The sequence below is a fragment of the Heterocephalus glaber genome, unplaced genomic scaffold (genome assembly GCF_053883595.1).
Source record: "Heterocephalus glaber isolate CG9 unplaced genomic scaffold, H.glaber_assembly_v1.0 deba00000901, whole genome shotgun sequence".
Classification (NCBI taxonomy): domain Eukaryota; kingdom Metazoa; phylum Chordata; class Mammalia; order Rodentia; family Bathyergidae; genus Heterocephalus; species Heterocephalus glaber.
The window spans coordinates 10,701,577-10,722,642 of record NW_028258171.1 but is presented as its reverse complement, the minus strand read 5'-3'; the positions used below and the strand labels follow the sequence as shown (position 1 = coordinate 10,722,642).

At 36.3% G+C, this 21,066-nt stretch overlaps 1 long non-coding RNA gene across 3 annotated transcripts in view; it reads left to right on the top strand.

Annotated features, from left to right (window-relative positions):
* The window catches only part of LOC147828824 (uncharacterized), a 557,189-nt gene extending 540,504 nt beyond the window's left edge, over window positions 1–16,685 (top strand). For all 3 annotated transcript variants that reach the window (XR_015450076.1, XR_015450073.1, XR_015450071.1), the window contains one exon: window positions 15,532–16,685. This is a non-coding gene — a long non-coding RNA (uncharacterized LOC147828824). The remainder of the gene's footprint in view (window positions 1–15,531) is intronic.
* Window positions 16,686–21,066: the final 4,381 nt, after the last annotated feature.

The window sequence follows — 21,066 nt, the reverse complement described above, 5'->3', positions numbered from 1 at the left end:
TACTTTTTCTTTTGTCCTGTTGAAATTTTAGTCATTTTTACAAAGTTGAACTTTATATAGAATTAAAAAAGTAAGTCAAGAATTTCTTCCAGGTGGGGGCATATACTTTGCCATTTAACAAGTGCAGAGTTCTTGCTGTTAGTCATCTCTGGATGCATGACCTGAAATAGGCTCAGAGTGGATTAAGTAAATAAGAATAAAAGTATTCCTTATCAGAATTTATTTTAAAATTTGTTTGGTTATATGTGAGATTTCTGCTGTAAGTTAATCTTGATTTGAAATGGTGCCTGTGGTTTCATTTCCAAGAACGATTCTGTAAGTCCACAACGTGATCTGCTAATGTGATGGCAGAATTTGTGTGACTTATAATTATGTGCTTTTACCACCACTGTTAGGACACTGAACTTGGAGAGTAGTCTGGGCTCCTGACCCAGGTATTCAGGATTTGATGTTATTTCTGGATCATCATTGTTATATCCTCCAGCCTACATTTTCCCTTTCATTGCTATGAAGCAACTGATAAAAATCTGTTTCCACTGTTATCTTGCTTGTTCCTTAGTACAATATTTCCTACACTGTGGTGGTGAAATGGCACTAAAAATTCAGTTTCCTGAGCCCTACCTTACACTTCCTCAATCAAATTCTACAAGGGAGAAAATGATTGATTAGTAAAAGATATTCAAGTCTGATGCCCATCTGGACATGAAAGGGGGATTCCTAAAACCCAAGATGTCTAATGTAGTCTAGGTTTTTAAAATGATGAGCTATTTATTTCTTTGCTAATTCCTTCCTTAATCTTGTACCTGCCTCTGTCCTTCAGGATGCGAGTTGCAGATGGTGAGGGGAGAGAGGTACTATCTTGAACTTGTTTGATACAATAAGATAGGGTTTTTAAAGCTCTTTCATATGAAAAGTATTCAACCACTAGCTCTTTTTTGAGGAGCACAAGGAAGATATCTATCTGCATTTTGTTCTGTTCTTCACCAATGTAGAACTTTGACTGAACTTCTGGGGAAAAGAGAAACTTAGATTTCTGCAGCTCAGAAAAGCGCCTTGGTGTGGACAGTTAGTATCTCCTGCTGATAAAGTAACACTTTGTGGAGCTCTCTCACCCCAGTATGGCTTGAGGTTAGAGGGTACATAAGAAGGGGAAAGAATCCTAGTGCCTCTCTGTAGTGTGAGTTGGCATAACATTTTTTATTTTCAGATTTGGACTAAGACTTCAGTTCTACTTAACACTGTGTTTGTAAAGTACCTCTTCTCTTGGTTTCAAAGAGTTATGTGTGTACATAGATATAGTAGCAATCTCTTTCAAGTCTTTTTCAAAACTTACTGAGATGATCACTGTTTTTGAAAATTTGAATAACTATCAACTCTAGGTCGAAGCTTCAAATAATTTCTAATTTGAGCCACATTTTTGACCAGCATTAATAGATTTATGATATTAAGCAATTATGACTTGTCTAGTTTGTGTTTTTTTAAACATACAATTGATTTGCAAGTGTGTCAGTATATTTCATAGTGAGATAATGTAGGTTTTATTTTCTTTTCTTTAAACGTTTTCATATCAGGGATATGATAATTTCATAAATAATATTTGTTGGCTTCGTATGTTCTAGAAAAGTTCCTAATGCGCTGGAATTTATCTGATGGTAGTTGACAAGTGTGAGACTTTGTAGGCTTATTAGGCATCTGAGGACAAGAAGGCCAGTTTGCTTGAGGCAGGGACAGTGTCTCAATAGCTTGAGTTTAAGAGGTGACCTCCCTTTTCCCCATGGTATTGAGAATATTCTACTCTTTCCAGTCACACTTTACATACCTTCACTTCAGCAGCTAAAGTCAGTTGGTGAGGATCATAAAGAAGTAGATGTCCCTTTTGGATGGAAACAAAGTATCTTTCCCTTCCTAGGAAGAAGGATGAAAGAGCTCAAACCTTCCTTTGATACATGGTACTGAAAAAGTTGGAAAGATCCTTTGAACTGTACCATGTTGCCATGGTGACCTGGCCTTCTCTAGCTAATTGTGTGCTTGCTTTATTCATCCTTTCCCAGTAGAATGAGCTGCATCTATGCTCAACATTTCTAACAAAGTGAGGTGCGTGGACTGGTAATTGTGTGTATGGAAATCTGCACTTAAGAGTAATTATTGACTATATGTGGGAGAGAGAAGCTATGAATTTGAGAGTCCTTAAAATAAAATAGAACATTTTATTTTTATCTTTATTGATGGTTTGCTTTCCTGCAGCATGTAGTTCTGGGTTTGAAAGCTGAAGACATTATAAGTTTTGTTCCTTTTGAAGGCAACCAGGCAAGAAGTGAAGCCACTAGGGTGGATGCTTGTAGCAAATCGTGGTTTTAGTCAAGAGAAATGTGTCCTACTCAATGGTAATTGAGTATTTCCTTTGTGAGACATGGAAGTAAATTCAGAGGGGGGCTATATTTTAAAATTCTGAGCAATTCATTTTTTACTTCTAGTGATTTTATTATAAACAAACCTTCTTTTGGGCTGATATAATTTTGGTTTTTAAACCCTTGGATCACAAAACTGGATGGATAAAAATATTTTTTCATGAGAATGGAGCATTTGTCTAATTTCCATGAAACAAGAAAAAAACCTTAAAAAATGCTATCTGTGTTAGGTCTGCACATGACTGTAGAAGAAGGATCATGAATTCATTCTGTTCAGTGAATTGTAGTTAGTCAACATGAAAACACATTTAGCAAAGAGTTGTAGTACCAATCATTCAGCTATTAAGGATCTACTACAGCTATCAGCAATTATACATCCAATTCTGACGAGAATGGCTTACATCAGTTCTCTCTGACTAGAGATGGCCTTATTTTACTCATTTTAAAATTAGAGGAATGCACTGGTCTTGGGTAATTAATTTAACTTTGACTTCAGAGAAGCAAGTGATAGTTATTATAATCAGTGTTATAGGGGGAATAGCTGAAGATTCATGACTATGTAAGGGCAGGTGGTAGTTATATTGTGCCATACTGTAAACCAGATAGGCCAGACAATAGTGCGTTGTGTTCTTCAGATTATTTAAGATGTTAGAGATGAACAACATGTTTAATTTGAAGAGAGGAGGTAGTTTTTGAATGGATGAACCAATATTTCTCAGTGCATATTATAGGTCTAATATTTTACATCTATGATTTTATTTTATTGTTATGATAGCTTTGGGGGATGTATGTAGAATGGAGCTAATTTGATAAATGAGTAAATCTGAGGCTCAGAAAAGTAATTTGCCCAAGGTCAGAAAGGTAGGAACTACTCAAAAGAGGGACTCAAGTGCAAGGCTATTCTTCTTTAAAGTATTTGGTGCTTTGAATGAAGAAGAATGTATATGCAGAAGATCATGGTGCTCATTTTATTCCTTAAAAATTAAGACAGATACAACCAAGAACATTTGAGGCCTCAAGGGGAAGTGGTTCAAGGCCTTTCTCTGAGTCCTACTTTGCATTTCTATGGCTTCTCCCTAAGACAAGAAAAGTGACCTGAGTTGTCATGATGATTAGTCCACTGATTCAGCTTCATTTTCTAGAAGAGCACCTTTCAAAGAGGGTAGAGGTATGGCAGGAGTGGGCGTAGTTACTACACGTCCTCACTTCCTCACTTCTTTCTTTTCTGTTGAAAAGACATATGCATTTTTCATTAGCTTAAAAAACTGAAATGATTTGCAGATGGTTGGCTGAGGATTTCACATAAAACCTATTTATAAACCTGGGCTTTTTTCTTCTCACTTATTTTAATAGTGGAAATATCCATTTATATGAGTCATTTATTCTTTTAAAAATTTTTATTGGTACATGTTTGCAGTACAAATTACATACATCTAAACCCTAACTAGACAGTGGCCTGACAGAGCTTTTCCAAATAATAAAATTATGACTTCACCCCCACTTACTTATTATTCTATTAACATATCTTCCTTGGAGTCCACCTAGGGAAGAGTAGCTGTGCTATGGGGACAGAATTCAGGTCCCTTGGTCACAGTATTACTCCAAACCACCTCAGCCTTATCTCCATTTATAATGAATGAAAAGTGAAAAGTTTGGCAAAAATGTCAGTGTGATGGTTTATAGAATTGTAGCTGAAATCCCTAGAAAACAAGGCTGAAAAGAATGCAGATGGGAAGGAAAGTAGAAGCGACCTGCATGCGGGTGAAATTTCTTCCTGTACAAATTAGAAAATAAAAATAGAAAGCAGTTAAGAAGAATTGAGTATGGATGTAACTACTTAATCCTGGGGCTACATGGGGTCAAACCAGTCTCCTCTGATAAATACAGACCCAAGGCTTATATTAATATAGCAACTATAAAAAAGGGTTTAGATAGAATCATGTTGGAAGCTACTCTCCCTTAGCAATGTTGTCCAGTCTTAAATCTCTAACCATTAAACAATAATACAGTTTGACTGAATTTCTGATCCAGAAGTCTTAGCCTGCCTGATGGGAATTTGCACCTCTGCCAACCTTCTATGCAGTCCTATGACTTGGATTATATAATTCTAGGAAAATAAGGAGAAAATTATAATGTGAACAGTTTTGTGTTAAATTCAGGCCAGTCATTATTTTTTTTATTTAAAATGTTTGTAATTTATTTAAGAAATAAATTATGTGTATATATAGTGTTTAATTTATTAGATTTACAAGGATTATATTACTAAGAAAGTACTGAAGAGTAGGTAAAGTACTTACAAATCAAATATCTTAAAGTTTAAAATAGTGAAAAAATATTAAATTACATTAAGGAGAGATTACTTAAGTAAGTTTGTTTAACTTAAGTCAATGAAACACAGAACAGAGAGGAGCTGTGTCAGCACATGGGCTCCTGCCAGAGGCCTGCCATTCTATCCCTAAGTGCAGGCAGATCCTAGGGAGCAGCTGTGTGGCCGGGACCTGTGTGGCTGTGGGGGTGGATCTTAGCCAGGTCTCCGCCCCAACCCCAGAGGCTCGGGCACACCCACCAAGCCAAAGGTCCCCCAAGAAAGGGGCTGCACTGGCACACAGGCTTCAGTCAGAGGGTTGCCATACCATTGGCCACAGCCAGGGACCCACTTGGAAAAGAGCTGTACAGGCACACAAGCAATACCCAGAGGCTTGCCCCATACCATTGATAAGTGTGAGGGGATCCTTGCCAAAGTCTGTGCAGATGACAGAAACGGAGGTGCACAGCTCCCAACCAAAGGCCCTCCCAGACAATAGCTACATAGGGGACCCAGTGAGAGGCATGCCTAGATACCATTCCAAGTGTGCTCAGGCCCCAGCCAGAAGCCTACCCAGACAACAGGTCAGCTCAGGGATCTAGAAGGCTACCACTCAGAACCCAGGAATTGGTATACTGGTGAACAGCAGTGAAAAGGCTGCTCCTTGGCTTGCTGGGAATTCAAGACCACTGGATGAGCAAAAAGTTGCCTCAACAAAGACACAGCACTGAGAAGAAATGTAAATAAGTCCCAAACCAGACTTCCAGATCACCTAAGGGTAATGAGATGGAACAATCTGATACTCAACCACTTGGACTCCCTGAACTGACAACAAAAGGGGACGTGGAAAAAATGAAATCAGAAATAATTTCTCAGGTAACAGCAGAGATTATGGCCATAGTACAAGACATGACTAATAAATCTAGAGCAGACACAGATAAAAAAATAGAGGAGCTGAGGAATATGATGGAATCCCAACATAGGAAACAAATGGAATCCATAAAACTGATGCAAACAGATTTCCAGGAGATTAAAAACTCCATTGAAAGTTTAGACGGCAGAATGGGGGAGTGTGAGGATAGAATTTCAGATATAGAGGATAAGATTGCAATTAGTGACTGGGAAAAGGAAAATTGCTTTAAAATAGTAAGAGACCACAAGAAATCAATCCAGCAGCTAGACGATGCAAAGAAGAATAACATAAGACTGATTGGAGTCAACGAAGAAACAGGAGAGAGTGGAGATGACATAAAAAAAACCATTCACAGAAGTAATGGCAGAAAACTTCAGAAATAGGGGAAAAGAACTCGACATAGGATAAGTGAGGCATATAGGAATCCAACTAGCCATGATAAAAAAATCTATACATAAGCATATAATAGTCAAGATTCCAGAAACCCAACAGAAGAACAAAATCCTACAAGCAGTTAGAGAAAAGAAACAAATCACATACAAAGGAAAGCCCATCAGAATCGCAGCAGACGTCTCAACACAAACCCACAAGGCAAGAAGAGCTTGGGGTGATGTATTTCAAGCCCTAAAGGAAAACAACCTCCAACCCAAATTGATGTACCCTGCAAAACTATCTTTCAAAATTGATGGAGAAATAAAATACTTTTATGACAAAGAGCACCTTAGGAACTTCATGAATACCAAACTAGCACTCCAAAATATTTTAGATAATATCCTAGGAAAAGAAATTGAGGATCACAACCTCAGAAAGACCTGCAGAATGAATCCATGAGGCACGACAAGAAATTAAAAGCAAAGAGGGAGAATTCAACAAAAAGGAAAAGTCATGACAAGGATAAGTCAATACATATCAATTGTAACCATCAATGTTAATGGTCTCAATTCACTGATCAAAAGAAATAGACTGGCAGAATGGGTCAAGAAGCAAAATCCAACAATATGCTGCATATAAGAAACACACTTAATTCAAAAAGAAACTCATAGACTGAAAGTTAAAGAGTGCAAAAGAATACTCCATGTGACAGGAACCCCCCAAAAAGCAGGAGTAGCTATCCTCTTTGCAAATCAGGTGGATTTCAATCCAACACTGATTAAGAGAGATGAAGAAGGACACTACATCCTTGTAAAGGGAACAATCCAAGAGGAAGAGATGACAATCACAAATATCTATGCACCAAACACTAGTGCACCCAAATATATAAAATAAATACTAACAGACATGAAAAGTCATATATGCACTAATACAATTGTAGTGGGGGACCTCAACACCCCACTGTCACAAATAGATAGATCAACTAGACAAAAAATAAGTAATGAAATACTAGAACTCAATCAAACTCTTGAACAAATGAACTTAACAGATGTTTACATAGTCTTCCACCCCACAAAATGAGAATACACATTCTCATCAGCTGCACATGGGCAGTTCTCTAAAATAGACCACATACTCACTCATAGAACATGTTTAAGTGCAAAGGAATTGAAGTTATCCCCCATATATTATCAGTGCTATGAAATTGGAGATCAATAGCAAAAGAAACTGCAAGAATTTCATAAACATATGGAAACTGAACAACACACTTCTGAACAACCAATGGGTCACAGAGGAAATTAAAGAAGAAATCAGACAGTTTATACAACTAAATGACAGTGCCAATACAACATATTGGAATCTATGGGACACAATGAAAGCAGTCTTATGAGGGAAATTCATAGCAGTTAATACTCACATTAGGAAAATGGAGCAAGCTCAATTATACAACCTGATGCTGAACCTCAAGCTTCTAGAAAAAGAAGAGTGGGACAAACCCAAAGCTCATACAAGGGAGGAAATTATAAAGATCTTGGCATAAATCAATGGATTGCAGAATAAGAGAGCAATACAAAAAATCAATGAAGCGAAGAGTTGGTTCTTCAAAAAAATAAAATTGACATACCCTTAGGAAGGAAAGAAAAGGCCCAAATCCATGCAATTAGGAATGAAAAGGGTGAAATTACAATGGGCCCAGCAGAAATTCAGAGGACTATCAATACCTACTTGGAGAACCTATATGCCAATAAGATGGAAAACACAGAAGAAATGGACAGATTCCTAGATACATGTGAATTATCAAAGTTGAATGAAGAGGACCTAAAAATTCTAAATGACCCAGTATTAATCAATGAAATTGAAAATGTAATTAAAACTTACCAACTAAGAAAAGCCCAGGTCCTGATAGCTTCACTGCTGAATTCTACAGGACATTTAGAGAGGAACTACTACCCTTGCTGTTTAAATTCTTCAATGAAATTGAAAGGGAAGCAATACTCTCAAATTCATTACTGGAAGAAAGCATCACCTTGATCCCCAAAGCAGAGAAAGTCCCAACTGAAAAAGAGAACTATAGGCCAATCTCACTAATGAACATAGATGCAAAAATCCTTAATAAGATACTGGCAAATAGAATGCAGAAGATCATCAAGAAGATTATACACCCTGACCAAGTGGGATTCATCCCAGGGATGCAGGGATGGTTCAACATACTGAAATGAGCAAATGTAATGCACTATATTAATAGAACCAAGGAAAAAACCCCACATGATCATCTCAATAGATGCAGAAAAAGCATTTTACAAAATCCAACATGCATTTATGATAAAAACCCTACAAAAATTGGAATAGATGGAGTCTACCTCAATCTGATAAAAGCCATCTATGAAAAAGCAACAGCCAATATCATACTGAATCGTGAAAAACTGAAATCCTTCACACTAAAATCAGGAACAAGACAAGGATGTCCACTATCACTAGTCCTGTTCAATACAGTTTTGGAAACATTAGCCACAGCAATTAGATAACAGAAAGAAAAAAAGGAATAAAGACAGGAAAGGAAGAAGTCAAATTGTCATTATTTGCAGATGACATGATACTCTATATAGAAGACCCTAAGAACTCCACCAAAAGTCTTCTAGACTTAATAACCAAATTCACTATAGTAGCTGGATTCAAGGTCAACACACAAATATGAATAGCTTTTCTGTACAAAAAAACCAGTCTCACTGAGAGAGAAATGGGCAATCAATTCCTTTCATAACAGCATCCAAAAAACTGAAATATCTAGGAATCAACCTAACAAAAGAAACCAAAGACCTCTACTCTGAAAACTATAGCACTCTGAAAAAAGAGATTGAAGAGGATATCAGAACATGCAAAGAGATCCCTTGCTCCTGGGTAGGAAGAATCAGCATAGTGAAAATGGCCATACTTCCAAAACTGCTCTATAGATTCAATCCAATCCCAATTGAAATCCCAGCAGCATACAGACCTGGAGAAAATAAACCAAAAATTCATTTGGAACAAGATGAGACCTAGAATAGCAAAAGCAATACTAGGCAAAAAAGACAAGGTAGTGGGTATCACAATCCCCAACTTGAAGCTATACTACAGAGCTACTGTGATAAAAACAGCATGGCACTAGCAAAGAAACAGACCTGAGGACCAGTGGAACAGATTAGAAGATGCACAAACAACTCCAGACACACTCAGCCTCTTCATCTTTGACAAAGGAGCCAAACACCCTCACTTGAGGAAAGATATCCTCTTTAATAAATGGTGCTGGAAAAACTGGGTTTGAACTTGCCAAAGATTAAAACTAGTCCTATATCTCTCACAATGTACTAAACTAAAATCTAAATGGATTAAAAATGTAAATATTAAAACAAATGCTGAACCAGCTGGAAGAGAGGTTAGAAAGAACTCTTGAAGACACTGGTGTAGGGAAAGATTTTATGAACAAAACCTCAGTTGCCCGTGAACTAGCACACACAATCAACAAGTGGGATTTCTTCTTACTAAAAAGCTTTTATATATATATTTTTTTGGTACCAGGGATTGAACTCTGGTCCTTGTGCTTGCAAGGCAGGTGGCAGAACCACTGAGTTAAATCCCCGGGCCCTAAAAAGCTTCTGCACAGCAAGAGAAACCACCAACAGTGTGAAGAGACAACCCACAATGTGGGAAAAAGTTTTCACCAGGTGTCCCTCAGACAAAGGTCTACTGTCTTGAATCTGTAAAGAACTTAAAAAAATCAGACCTTCCAAATTTAAAGACCCAATCTGAAAATGGGCATCTGAAATGAACAGACATTTCTCAAAGAAGTAGCAATACCAAAAAAAATATGAAAAAATGTTCAACATCACTGGTCGTTCTAGAGATGCAGATGAAAACAATGCTAAGTTTCCATCTCACCCCAGAAAGAATGGCTGCTATCATGAAATCAACCAATAACAAATATTGGCAGGGCTGTGGGGAAAGAGGAACCCTACTCCACTGCTGGTGGGAGTGCAGACTGGTGCAACCACTGTGGAAATCAGTATGGAAATACCTGAGAAACTAGGACTGGAAGTCCCATTTGACCAAGCTATTTCCCTGCTAGGTATTTTCCCCAAAGAATGAAAAGAATCATAGCACAGTGATATATGTGCACCTATGTTCATAGCAGCACAATTTGTGATAGCTAAAACTTGGAAACAACACAATTGCCCATCAACTGGAGATTGGATAAAGAAAATGTGTTGTTTTTTTTTTTTATAAAATGGAGTACTTCTCAGCCACAAAGAATGAAAAACTAGAGACATTTACAGCTAAATGGATGCACATTGAGGCAATTCTCTTACATGAAATGAATAGGACACACATGTGTACATACCAAATAGTTTCTCTAGTGTGAGAAACTGAAAGTGTAAATAAGAACTAAAAGATATAATAGATACTGTGCAGTAGGAAGAAAATGGGCAAAGGGGAAGGGGAAATCGGAGGGGTAGGGAAAAAGAAAGGAGTGAATGGAATTAATATGAAAAAAAGCAACAATAGAAACAAAGTCTTTGTAGATAGGGAGGGGTGGAGAGGTTGAAGGAAGGGCAGCGGAATGGGGAAAAACTAAGAACCAAGATAGATTATGTAAAGGTGCAAATTTCCAATGATGAATGTCATTATATTGTATACCTTAAATGTACCAGTATAATTAATTTAAAAAAAAGACAGAACAAAAAGGGCCACAGTGGCTGGATTTGAATTTTGGGCTGCCACTTACTGGTTCTGTGATCTTGTATAAGTGACAACCACCTTGTGACTCATTCTCCTCGTTTGTAAAATTGTAGATAATAATTAGGCTTGTTTCATATGGTGTTGGGGAGAATTAAAAAACTTTATGTGTGAATATCACTCAGAAAACAGCCCGGAGTTGGGCCGGGGATTTAGGTCAGTGGCCCCGCAACTGCCTCTCAAGTGCAAGGTCCTGAGTTCGATCCCAGGTACCAAAAAAAAAAAAAAAAAAAAAAAAAGAGAGAAATAGACTGGAGTGTGGTGAGCCTTTCACCCATGCTTGCTGTTGTTAGTAGGAAACATGTTTGTCCTCTGCACTCCTTCCCTGTAGCTTTTCACCCCCTCAGTAGTGAGGTTTCCTTGTCCTCCTCGGCTGACAGCCCTGCCCACAGCAGGCCAGGTCCTGCCTTCCCTCCTGTCCCTATGAGGCCATCACTTCTGCAATTTAGCACTTACAATGGGCTTTATGTATACTATGTGCCAAAGCCATTTTATGGTTAAAAGAACACAGTTCCAAACCCAAATGGAATATCAATTTGCATTTCTTGAATTGTACGGTGGGATACACATAACCACACCCATATTATTAATTCACTATTTTCTGCAACCTGCTTCCTTTACATTCCTCAGTCTGTTTTTTCACCTTTCTTACTCCATTCCTCAGCTCCAAGTGACCAACTAAACCTCTCTTTCCTCATTTTTTTATACCATAAAACTCAAATGCCTTTCTCAGATCATCAGAAGGATAAGAACCTGAGTGATGAAATTAAAAAGGGCTTAGTCAGTACTGAGTATTTCAGTAAAGTTTTTTAGTTTCACTTATTAAAAATATTTGCATTTTGCTTTGTGGCCTATTCATTTGATTGTTAATCTGCATGTATGATAATTAACTTTGTAAGGATTTGTAAGATAAATAAATGAATATGATACTGGCAAAGCAATACAAAACAAGAATCTTTGCCTTTTGGTTAAATATTTTGTGAATGATTTTGGCTGGTTAGAATAGCAACTACTAAAGTTTTACAACTTGATCTGATGAGTTTATTTATTTATTTTTTTCCAAAGTTTATTGGTACATTTTAGGTATACAGTACAGTTACATTCATCATTGTTATCTTGTACCTTTACATGATGTATCTTGGTTCTTATCTTTTTTCCCTATTCCTTTGCCCTCCCTTCACCCCCTCCACCCTGATGAGTTTATTACATGGAAAAAACATTTTTCAAATAACATATAAAGTGTACTAGTGCCTTTAGGGAACAACTAGGGCAATTCTTTCTGTAGCTGAAAGAGAACACTTTGTCAGATGGATTGCATGCCTGGACTGTACGTTTGCTTCTTTCTTGTGACTGCACTCAAGATAGACATGCTTTCTGTCTTGCAGCCTGGGAACTGAAACTCAGAGACTTTTAGTGATCAAGCAGAGGGCATGGGACTCCATGATAGAGTAGGGGTCCTAATCTGTTCTCTGGGATAAGCCTGCAGAAGCCTATGGAGCTTCATGTCCTGCAACCTCTGAGAATATAGGGTTGACCCATAGGAAGTCATCCTTGGCTTGAAATCTTAGTTTGGGAATATTTTTGTATACATATTAGTGACCAGTGCGAACATTACTTATTGGGTTATGCTGAGAAAAGCTGAAGTCCTATGGAACTTACAGTTTTTGTTTTCTGTATTAACTGTATTATATTTCTTGCCTTTTCTAAATAATAACTGAAAATATTTAACACTTTCTATATTGTAAGATTCTCCACTCACATAAACTTATTTAAACTTAGCCTTTTTATTTTTAAACAGGTTTTTCAATGCAGATGCTGTAGAAATCTCATGGTTAGTGAAAACACTGGTGAATCTTGAAAAAATTGTTCATAATAAGTTCAATTTTGGAAATGTTATAATGGAAATTTAATGGAATTTTTATTCTAAGCTTGAGAGAATCCATTAGTGGAGTATTTCAGGTGTGCATGCTCATCAAAAGGAAAAATCTAGCTGAATGAGGAAAAGAGCACTCTTTACTTTTTGTTTGTACTGTTAAAGATTATCTATTCAGAATGATTTAAAATAGGCCAGAAACTCTTTTCATTCAGGAACTAAATTTTATAACATTCTATTGAAACAAGTTTTAACTGCAACAGAAAAATAGCAGTCTAATTTCCCATAAAACTGAAATAAGTCAATTTGATCCAGAAGCTGAGCACAGTATAGACAACAGTTGGAAATGTGTTACAGCAGAATTACATATTGAGAGCTGTATTCTTTTCCTTGGTTGATTTTTTTTTGTTTTTTTTTTTTCAGAAGAAGAAAGGGCTGAAAGTGAGTGAAATTCCTCTAATTGAAAGTCACACATGTGGTTCATAGTGACAGACTGATTAGACTAAAATGGTATGCAGAGGAGCAGTGTGTATGAAAACGTAATTCTTAAGATTGGAATGAGGGAGAGAGGTACATTAGAGAACATCAGTGAGATTTAGTACAGAAAATGATTCTTAAAAAGATAAATAATATGCAGACAGTGATGGGAAATTAGAAAAATTAAGCTTCCTTAAACTTATTATTAAAGAGAACTATAGATTTTGATATTTGAGAACTGACATCTTTAAAATAACTTCACTAGCTTCCAGAAAACATGTATTTGAAATTAGATTTTATAGATTTTTCTATTTCCTTTCCAAATTCTTACCATTACATGAAAGTTATGCAACTGAAACTGATTTGAAGGTTTTAGTGGTTAAAATGATAGGGGAAGAATGAATTATATCAAATTGCATTATATTGAGTCTTGTGTCTTTCATTATATTGAAGAGGTGTTGAAAACTAGGAATTATAGGTACAGTAGCTTTATAATAGAATCTGATATCACAATTGTGAAAAAGAACTTTAATATTTTACATGGGATAGACATAGAGGTCACCAAGTGTTTCCACATATTCTATTTTCCTTGGTGAATTCTTAAAGTTTAAAGGTAGGACATTAGAGTGGCTTTTTAATACAAAGAGCCCGCAGAAGTACAGTTTGTGGATTTAAATGACTTTGCCAAGTAACATGGGGCTGTGTTCTCAATAGATTTTATTTTCTATAAATCTAAGACTTCTGCATCAGTGGAATGCTAACTCCTTTCAAAAAGTCAGTATGGTCTCTGTGTGTGACAAATCTGAGAAGGATTTAGAAAGCAGAAAGAATCAATAGTTTTAGAAAACTTATTAGCTATGTGAGCAAGGATATTGTCAGGAATGATTCTAATTTATAATTTACATTGTTTGAATATTTGCTGATAACATTTGCAGTTACAAATACCACTGCAACAATAAAGGAGACGAGAGTTAGGCATGAAGCAAAACACAAAGTCAGATTTAGACTTGTTATATTTTCAGTATCTAGCTCAGCCTGCGTTCTGTAGCTATAATGAAATACCTGAAGCTGGGTACTTTTAAAGGAAAGAGGTTTTTTTAGCTATCAGTTTGGAGACAGAAAGTCCAATATCAGGTGAGCCCCCAACAGTTCAGCATCTGGTAAAGCTCTCATGGCAGACATCTTATGTAAGAGGAACATGTGCACAAGAGGTCATAGGGTCAGTCAGGAAGTCAGTGTGATTCAGGGGTCAGGCTTGCTCTCTTTATAGCAACTCATTCTCAGGAATTGATTGGGGCTTTGTGAGAACAGTATTAATCCCTTCCAAGAGTGTCCCTTCCAATGCTATAACCAATTTCCCTTAAGCTCCTCCTCCGGAGAGTTCCTCTAGCTTACTACTGCCACACTGGGGACCTGGCTTCCAAGATATTAGACCTTTGAGGGACACACTTAGTCCCAACTGAGTCCTGTTACTCATTGGAACAGGGCTGTTAGCTATTGTCTACTCCTGGGAATGCTCACTGGGAATAAAATTCAAGTATTCTCTTCAGGATGCATATGTGATATTATTTTTTAAAATTGGTACTATTTTAGCATGTTTTGTGGGCTAATAAGTAAAGCTATGAGGTTGTAGTCAAAATACAGCATGTACTTGTGTTATTTTTGTCTCATTGCAGAGACAAAATACCCAACACCCAAAGTTAAAGAGAAAGTGGTTTATTTGGCTTACAGTTCATAAAGGTTTCAGTCCATAATCAGCTGGCTCCAAGACAGGAATGGCAAACAGGCATCGCAGAGGAAAAACAACATGGTGCACAGGGTAGCAAAGATAACAAGGGAGAGACCTTAACAGCGTCTTTCTGCCCTTTTTATCTTATTTAAACTACTGGGGATCAGGATGATAGATCCTAAAAAGTCCTAATTCTTGAACCCAGGCATTCAATCATAAGATAGTCATATCTCTCCTTAAGCCACAGACATCCTTCAATTTTTAACTTTTCTATTGTGGATATAGGAAAATGTTGTATTTTAGGTTGACTCCCAAGACTGTTTTTAAGTGATTCACTTTTATATTGATGTTATGCTTACTCAAATTGAAAGAGGTGGAAAGAATGATTCTCAGTTAACGATCCTATGTTACATATAAAAAACCTAGGCAACTGATCTTTCTATTAAGTAAAATGATATAATTTTGATGAGTACTACAGAGTGGTGGGCATGTGTATTTATGCACAGGTTATAGGAATAACAACGCAGAATACAGCTGTCATACAAAACAGTGCTTAATCATTTTGATGGATAAGAAAATTATGCCTCCAAAGTGTGAATTACAAAATCTCTTCAAAGTAAACAATTTGGCACAAATGTGACATTTGAAAATGAAATTGCATCAGTAATGTGGTAACTCTCCCAGGTTTCATTGGAATCGTTGATCATGATGTGGAGAAGAGCTTGGACTGGCTGTGTACCCGCTTCAGTAACTGTGCTGCCCCTTATCTGGAATGGTGTCAAATAAACTTCACGAAGATTTAAAGCCTCAGAGATAAGTGTGCAATTGAAAATGTATTCCTATTATGCATTTAAAGCAATGTGATACTACCTGGTCTCTAAACTGAATTTTAAACAGCTGGAGCTATTGGGAATTAATTTCCTGCATTGAATGCTAGTTTTCCCTGATCATTCTTATTATACTCCATTGTAGTATTCCATTTTAAAACGCAAAATTGGAATTATTTTAAGTGATTATAGTTGGAGATTATTAGTAAGAAGTTGCAAAGCTCATTTCATGTTGCTGGTTTTCCTTGTAAGTTACTGCCTAGCAAGATTTAGAGGTATGAAAACACCTGGCTCCATTTGGCAAGCAAGCCTATGATCAATTTATGGCTTATATCTAGAGATAAGTGTTTTTCATAAGCAATAGCCTACTGTGTATGCTGAAATGAATTACCATTTGCTCCAAAATGTACCGTTGCCATTTTTGTGTGTGAGTATGTGTATATGTGTTACTTGAATTTTAGATTAGAGATTACCTATATCACATCTTGTAGGCCAAAATATTCTTGGGAAATAATATTGAAGGCAGAACCTGGTAGAGCAGACTGGTGAATACCAGCTGATCATTTTTTTGGTTTGGACATGTTTCTTAACCTCCTGGGGTCTCAGTTTACTCATTGTAAATGGATATAATAATATCTATCCCACAGAATTATTTTGTGATAAAATTGTAGCATACATGTGAAGCTACTTTTATAAACTATCAAGTCTTATGAAAGAATTGGTTTTAGACAGTGTTTTGCAACTCATTACTCCCCCCACCCTGGACATTTGACAGGTCAAGAGACATTTCTGTTGCTGCAACCAAAGTTAGAGAGGCAAATATTAAACTGGCATCTACTAGACAGAGACCAGAAATATTGCCAAACATCCTACACTGCACAGGACAGTGCCCACGACACAGAGTTACCTAACCCCAAATGTCATTTGTGCTGTTGTTGAGAAACCCTGGGATAAAATTTTAAAACTTAAAACATTCAAAAAAAAAAAAAGGAAAAAAAAAAAAAAAGAAAAGACACACCGACAAGGGTAGTAGACAGGTTTACATTACTAGCATCACTCCTTCATACCCCCAAGAAGCATAGCTTGGAAAGAGATATCTTCTGTGTATATAAAACACAAGGGGCACTCAAAATATGTCGTGAATGTTTAAATAAAGAAAATGTGTAACAGTAAAAGATGCATTGCCATTAATCAAACTTAAAATATTCCTTCTGCCTACAATTATATTTTCTGAAACTGTTCTTGAAGTTTTCTTCTGTGTCGTTAGGAGATTAAAAAATACAATGAATGCTACTGCCAAATGCCATCCAACAGAGAGGCAAGCTGGAGTAATAAAAATATATAATGTGTCCTCATTCACCTTTTTCACCAGACCTAGCATCATGTGACCTCTGGGTCTTTCTCAAAGTCAGAATGACTGTGACAGGTAAACATTTTGAACCAATTCAGGACACTGAGGCAGACACTAAAGACATAGGACTTGTAGAACTATTTCAGAAAGTGAAAAGAATGATGGGATAAGTGTGTCTGAAGGGAGCAGGAAGTGAGGGCGATCAATAGCAATGTGTCTTTCACTGTATTTTAAAAAAATTAAACGCCATAGTTTTTGATAACACCTCACATACAAAATAAAGAATTATTCAGCCTTCAAAAACAAAAAACAAAACAAACAAACTTCAAACATTCATTAAACTCCAAGGACTTTACTTCCCTAGATTTTTAATCATCTTTTAGTGGCTAGAAATGCCATGTTTATTGTTTAATCTATACCTTTTAATTCCAAATATGCTTAAGAATAATAGTATTTACTGCAGTAGTGTAACTTGTTTGGTTTAAATTTTGATAATATATCACCACTTTATACAACGAAGTATAATTGTGATTCATGAATCTTCTCTTGAATCTATGTTTAGGTTTCCCAAATTCATACATATTTTAAAATATTTTTGATCATTTTTTATATTAGCTTATTATAGGCCTACAATCCAGTATTTGACAATCTTAGTCCAAATGGATTTACAATTTCAGAATCCTTTTTGAGTTTTAGAGAGGTAATGAAGTGCCTATTTTATATAGTACCTATACATTGTGTATTGTGTAACACCACATCAGGACCTAGGAAATTGCCCTGGAATCAGCATATTGGTATTTATTCAATAAAGTGTGTAAATAACTACACTAATTTGAGGTAAATATTTCATGTCAATTTAAATCATATTTTGCCACTAAAGAAATTTAGGTCATGTCAAGTTTTGTAGTAAATGAATTATAGCACAAGACTTCCAGTTTTCAGAGACTTTGTGAATTTTGGAATAGTAGATAAGCTACCATGAATTTTTATATATGTTTTTCCTTTTAGTAAACATAATGCTCCACATCTGTGAAGCCGTACCACATCACCAAAAGAATATCAGAATATATAAATTTTTGTATCAAATACACTTCCCCTTTCCCCAACCAATTCTGTAATTGTTGGAAAGGGCATGTATATTTAAAACATGCACTGCCTTAATTAATGTTCCAAGTTACGCCAGACTATATAAATAAGTGTCCCAGTTAATGAGCAGTTGCATCCAATTTTCACAGTTACAATGAAAATACACCCTGCAAAATAAAAACAGTCACAGAAAGGATACAGTTTATAACACGAGATATTTACAGAAGTGTAATTGGATATATTCAGTCTGAGAGTGCAAGTCTTAGTGTCAATTTTAATTAATAGTGAATACATATGTTCAGAACTTGACACAGTTTCAGGACAATGTCACTTTGACAGTGTATAATTATGCACCCAACTTGCACTATATTCCCTTATGAATGCTTAAAACCAGAGTTATTTAAAGGAGATGGTGATATAAATACTTGAGAGGGTTGGTGCATGACATAATGAATGGGAAATGCAAGAGAATGCTTCTCAAAGACAGTGCCTTCTGCATAAAGACTAGAGATGTGCAGTGTGTATATTCTCACTGAGATTCATAGATAAGAAGCTTTCTCCCAAGCTAGTTCTTCCAAGCTTCTTAACAAATCTGAAGTGTCTCAGAACTATGCCCATTCCATCTTCCCTATTCAAAAGGAGGTTTGGCCCTGCCTCCACCTTGCTCAAGTCAGGCTCCTTTGATGTAAGTTTCCTTGGGATACACTTCCATGCTTGATACTTTTGTTAAATTTCCGGGAATGTGCTAGTAGATAACATGAAAAAAGGGTGCACAGGTAGTGGGGAAAAAATAAGAACCAAGATATATCATGGATGTTAGGTATTTCAGAGCCCCCACAGAGCAAGCCCCCTCCTCTCCTTTCCCTTTGCCCGACTCCGGCCACAAGGAACAGGGAACTTCTGCATAGCTAAGGCATGACCTCCCTTTGTTAGTGACTTTCTGCCTAGTTAAGGTCTTTCTGCCCCACTGGTTTCTGAGATAGGCACTTCCTGAAAGCGGTGACTCCATCCCCCCCAACCAAAACCTGTTGCTACACACCCCAGCCCCAATCACCCACCCCCACCAATGGCCTAGTGCTCTCCCACCTACAAGATCCCTATATAAGCTTCCAGCTCAGCCCATACAGTTGCTGGTCTCCATTCTGTGAGTCAGCCCAGCAGGCTGCAGACTGCCGCCCCAGTAAAGCTTGCTTGAATGTCCCTGTGTGCCCCCCTTCTTTGGCGACCTTTCAGTGTACAGGTACAAACACCCAATGATAAATGTAAATGAATTGTATACCTAAAATGTACCAACAAAAGAACTTAAAAAAAATTTATAAAACTGAGTAAAATACAAAAATCTATTTTAATTCCATGGCTAGTAATCTAACAAGTAAGAACATTTCCAGCAGCTAAAAATAAGAGGCAAACCAATCCAGGAAAAACAGTTCGGAAACACCAGTGAATAAAAGGGTTAAAATTTTAAGACCTGATAAGAGAAGACGATGCTTTGAATGAAGGGGTGGAATTGGAACTGCATTTGTTATATATATTTTAGAAATCAATAAATTGAAAGAGCTATAATTTCATAACATAGTGGAACAGGGAAAGAAAAAGACCTTGGTAAAAAAATTTATAAATTGGGGGCCCAGGGATTTAGCTCAGTGGCACTGTGCCTGCCTTGCAAGCGCAAGGTTCCGAGTTCAATCTCCAGTACAAAAAAAGAAAAAATTTACAAATTGGACAAACTTGGTTTTAACAATGGATATTAAATATCTATTTCAAAATATTTTGTAATCAAAATTCATTATCTTCATTTTCTCATTTAATTAAAAATTTTCCATTGGTATGTGTGTTTGGTAATGACTATATTCACCATGGGGTTTTAGTACATGTACATACTGCATCTTGGCTTTTTTTTTTTTTTTTTTTTACTTTGGTGTCCTTTCCCCTCCCTTCCATCTTTCACCATCTCCTGGTCCCTTTCATATCTCTGCAAAGACCATCTCCACTTTTACTGCCTTTGTTTCATATGGGTTGACTTCATACTTACGAAATGTTCATAACCTAGTTACCTCTAAGTCAAGAAATCAGTATGAAAGTTGTCCTTTGCAAAACCAGCAAAAGAGATGCCAAATGTTTCTATAAAAATGAAAAGTAAAGCCCTGGTCTATATAAGCTAGTAATTTCAAATTTCCAAACAAACAAGAAAAACGACAACCAAGAATGCATTATTTGACAAAACAAAATATGTTTGACCCCTTGAAATTGAGAAATAACAGTTATGAGCTATAACATAATACTGAAATTATCAGGGTAAAAAAGGGGAAAATTAGATGCATAAGGATGAAATAAAAATCACTGAGCAAATTGCTAGAATATACTAACTAGCTCCTGAACATTATTTTGTAGTCAGTAGATATCAGAAAATGAAAGCACTACAAATCAAACTTGAGGGAGGTAGCTAAAATAGATTTTGATAGAAATGTATGGGCTGAAATTCTTATCATAAGAAAAAGCATAAAAATTAGTCACCTAAGCATTAAATTCTGTAAATGATGAAATAGAAGAAAACCTGTAATAAGCACAAAGAATACAAATTATTAGAACAGACAACAAATATACAGTAGAAAAGATCAACAAAGTAAAATCTGGCATTCTAAAAATAATAAAAGTCAAACTATTGGCATATTTGATGAAGAATAAAGAAAGAAGGCACAGGTAGGCAACATTAGGAATGATGAGAATACAATAGCTGTAGCTAAACCAGGAAGTGAAGTTAGACTTTTAGAAGAAATACATACTGACAATAAATTTGAAAACTTAGATGGAATAAATTGTTTCTTAGAAATACCACACTCTCTCAAGAAGAAATAGAAATTCTGATCAGACATATTAAAAATACATTTGCAATTAAAAATCTACTCTCCTTTCTTCAAACTCAATGCCTCAAATAGTAGGCCTAGATGGTTTTAC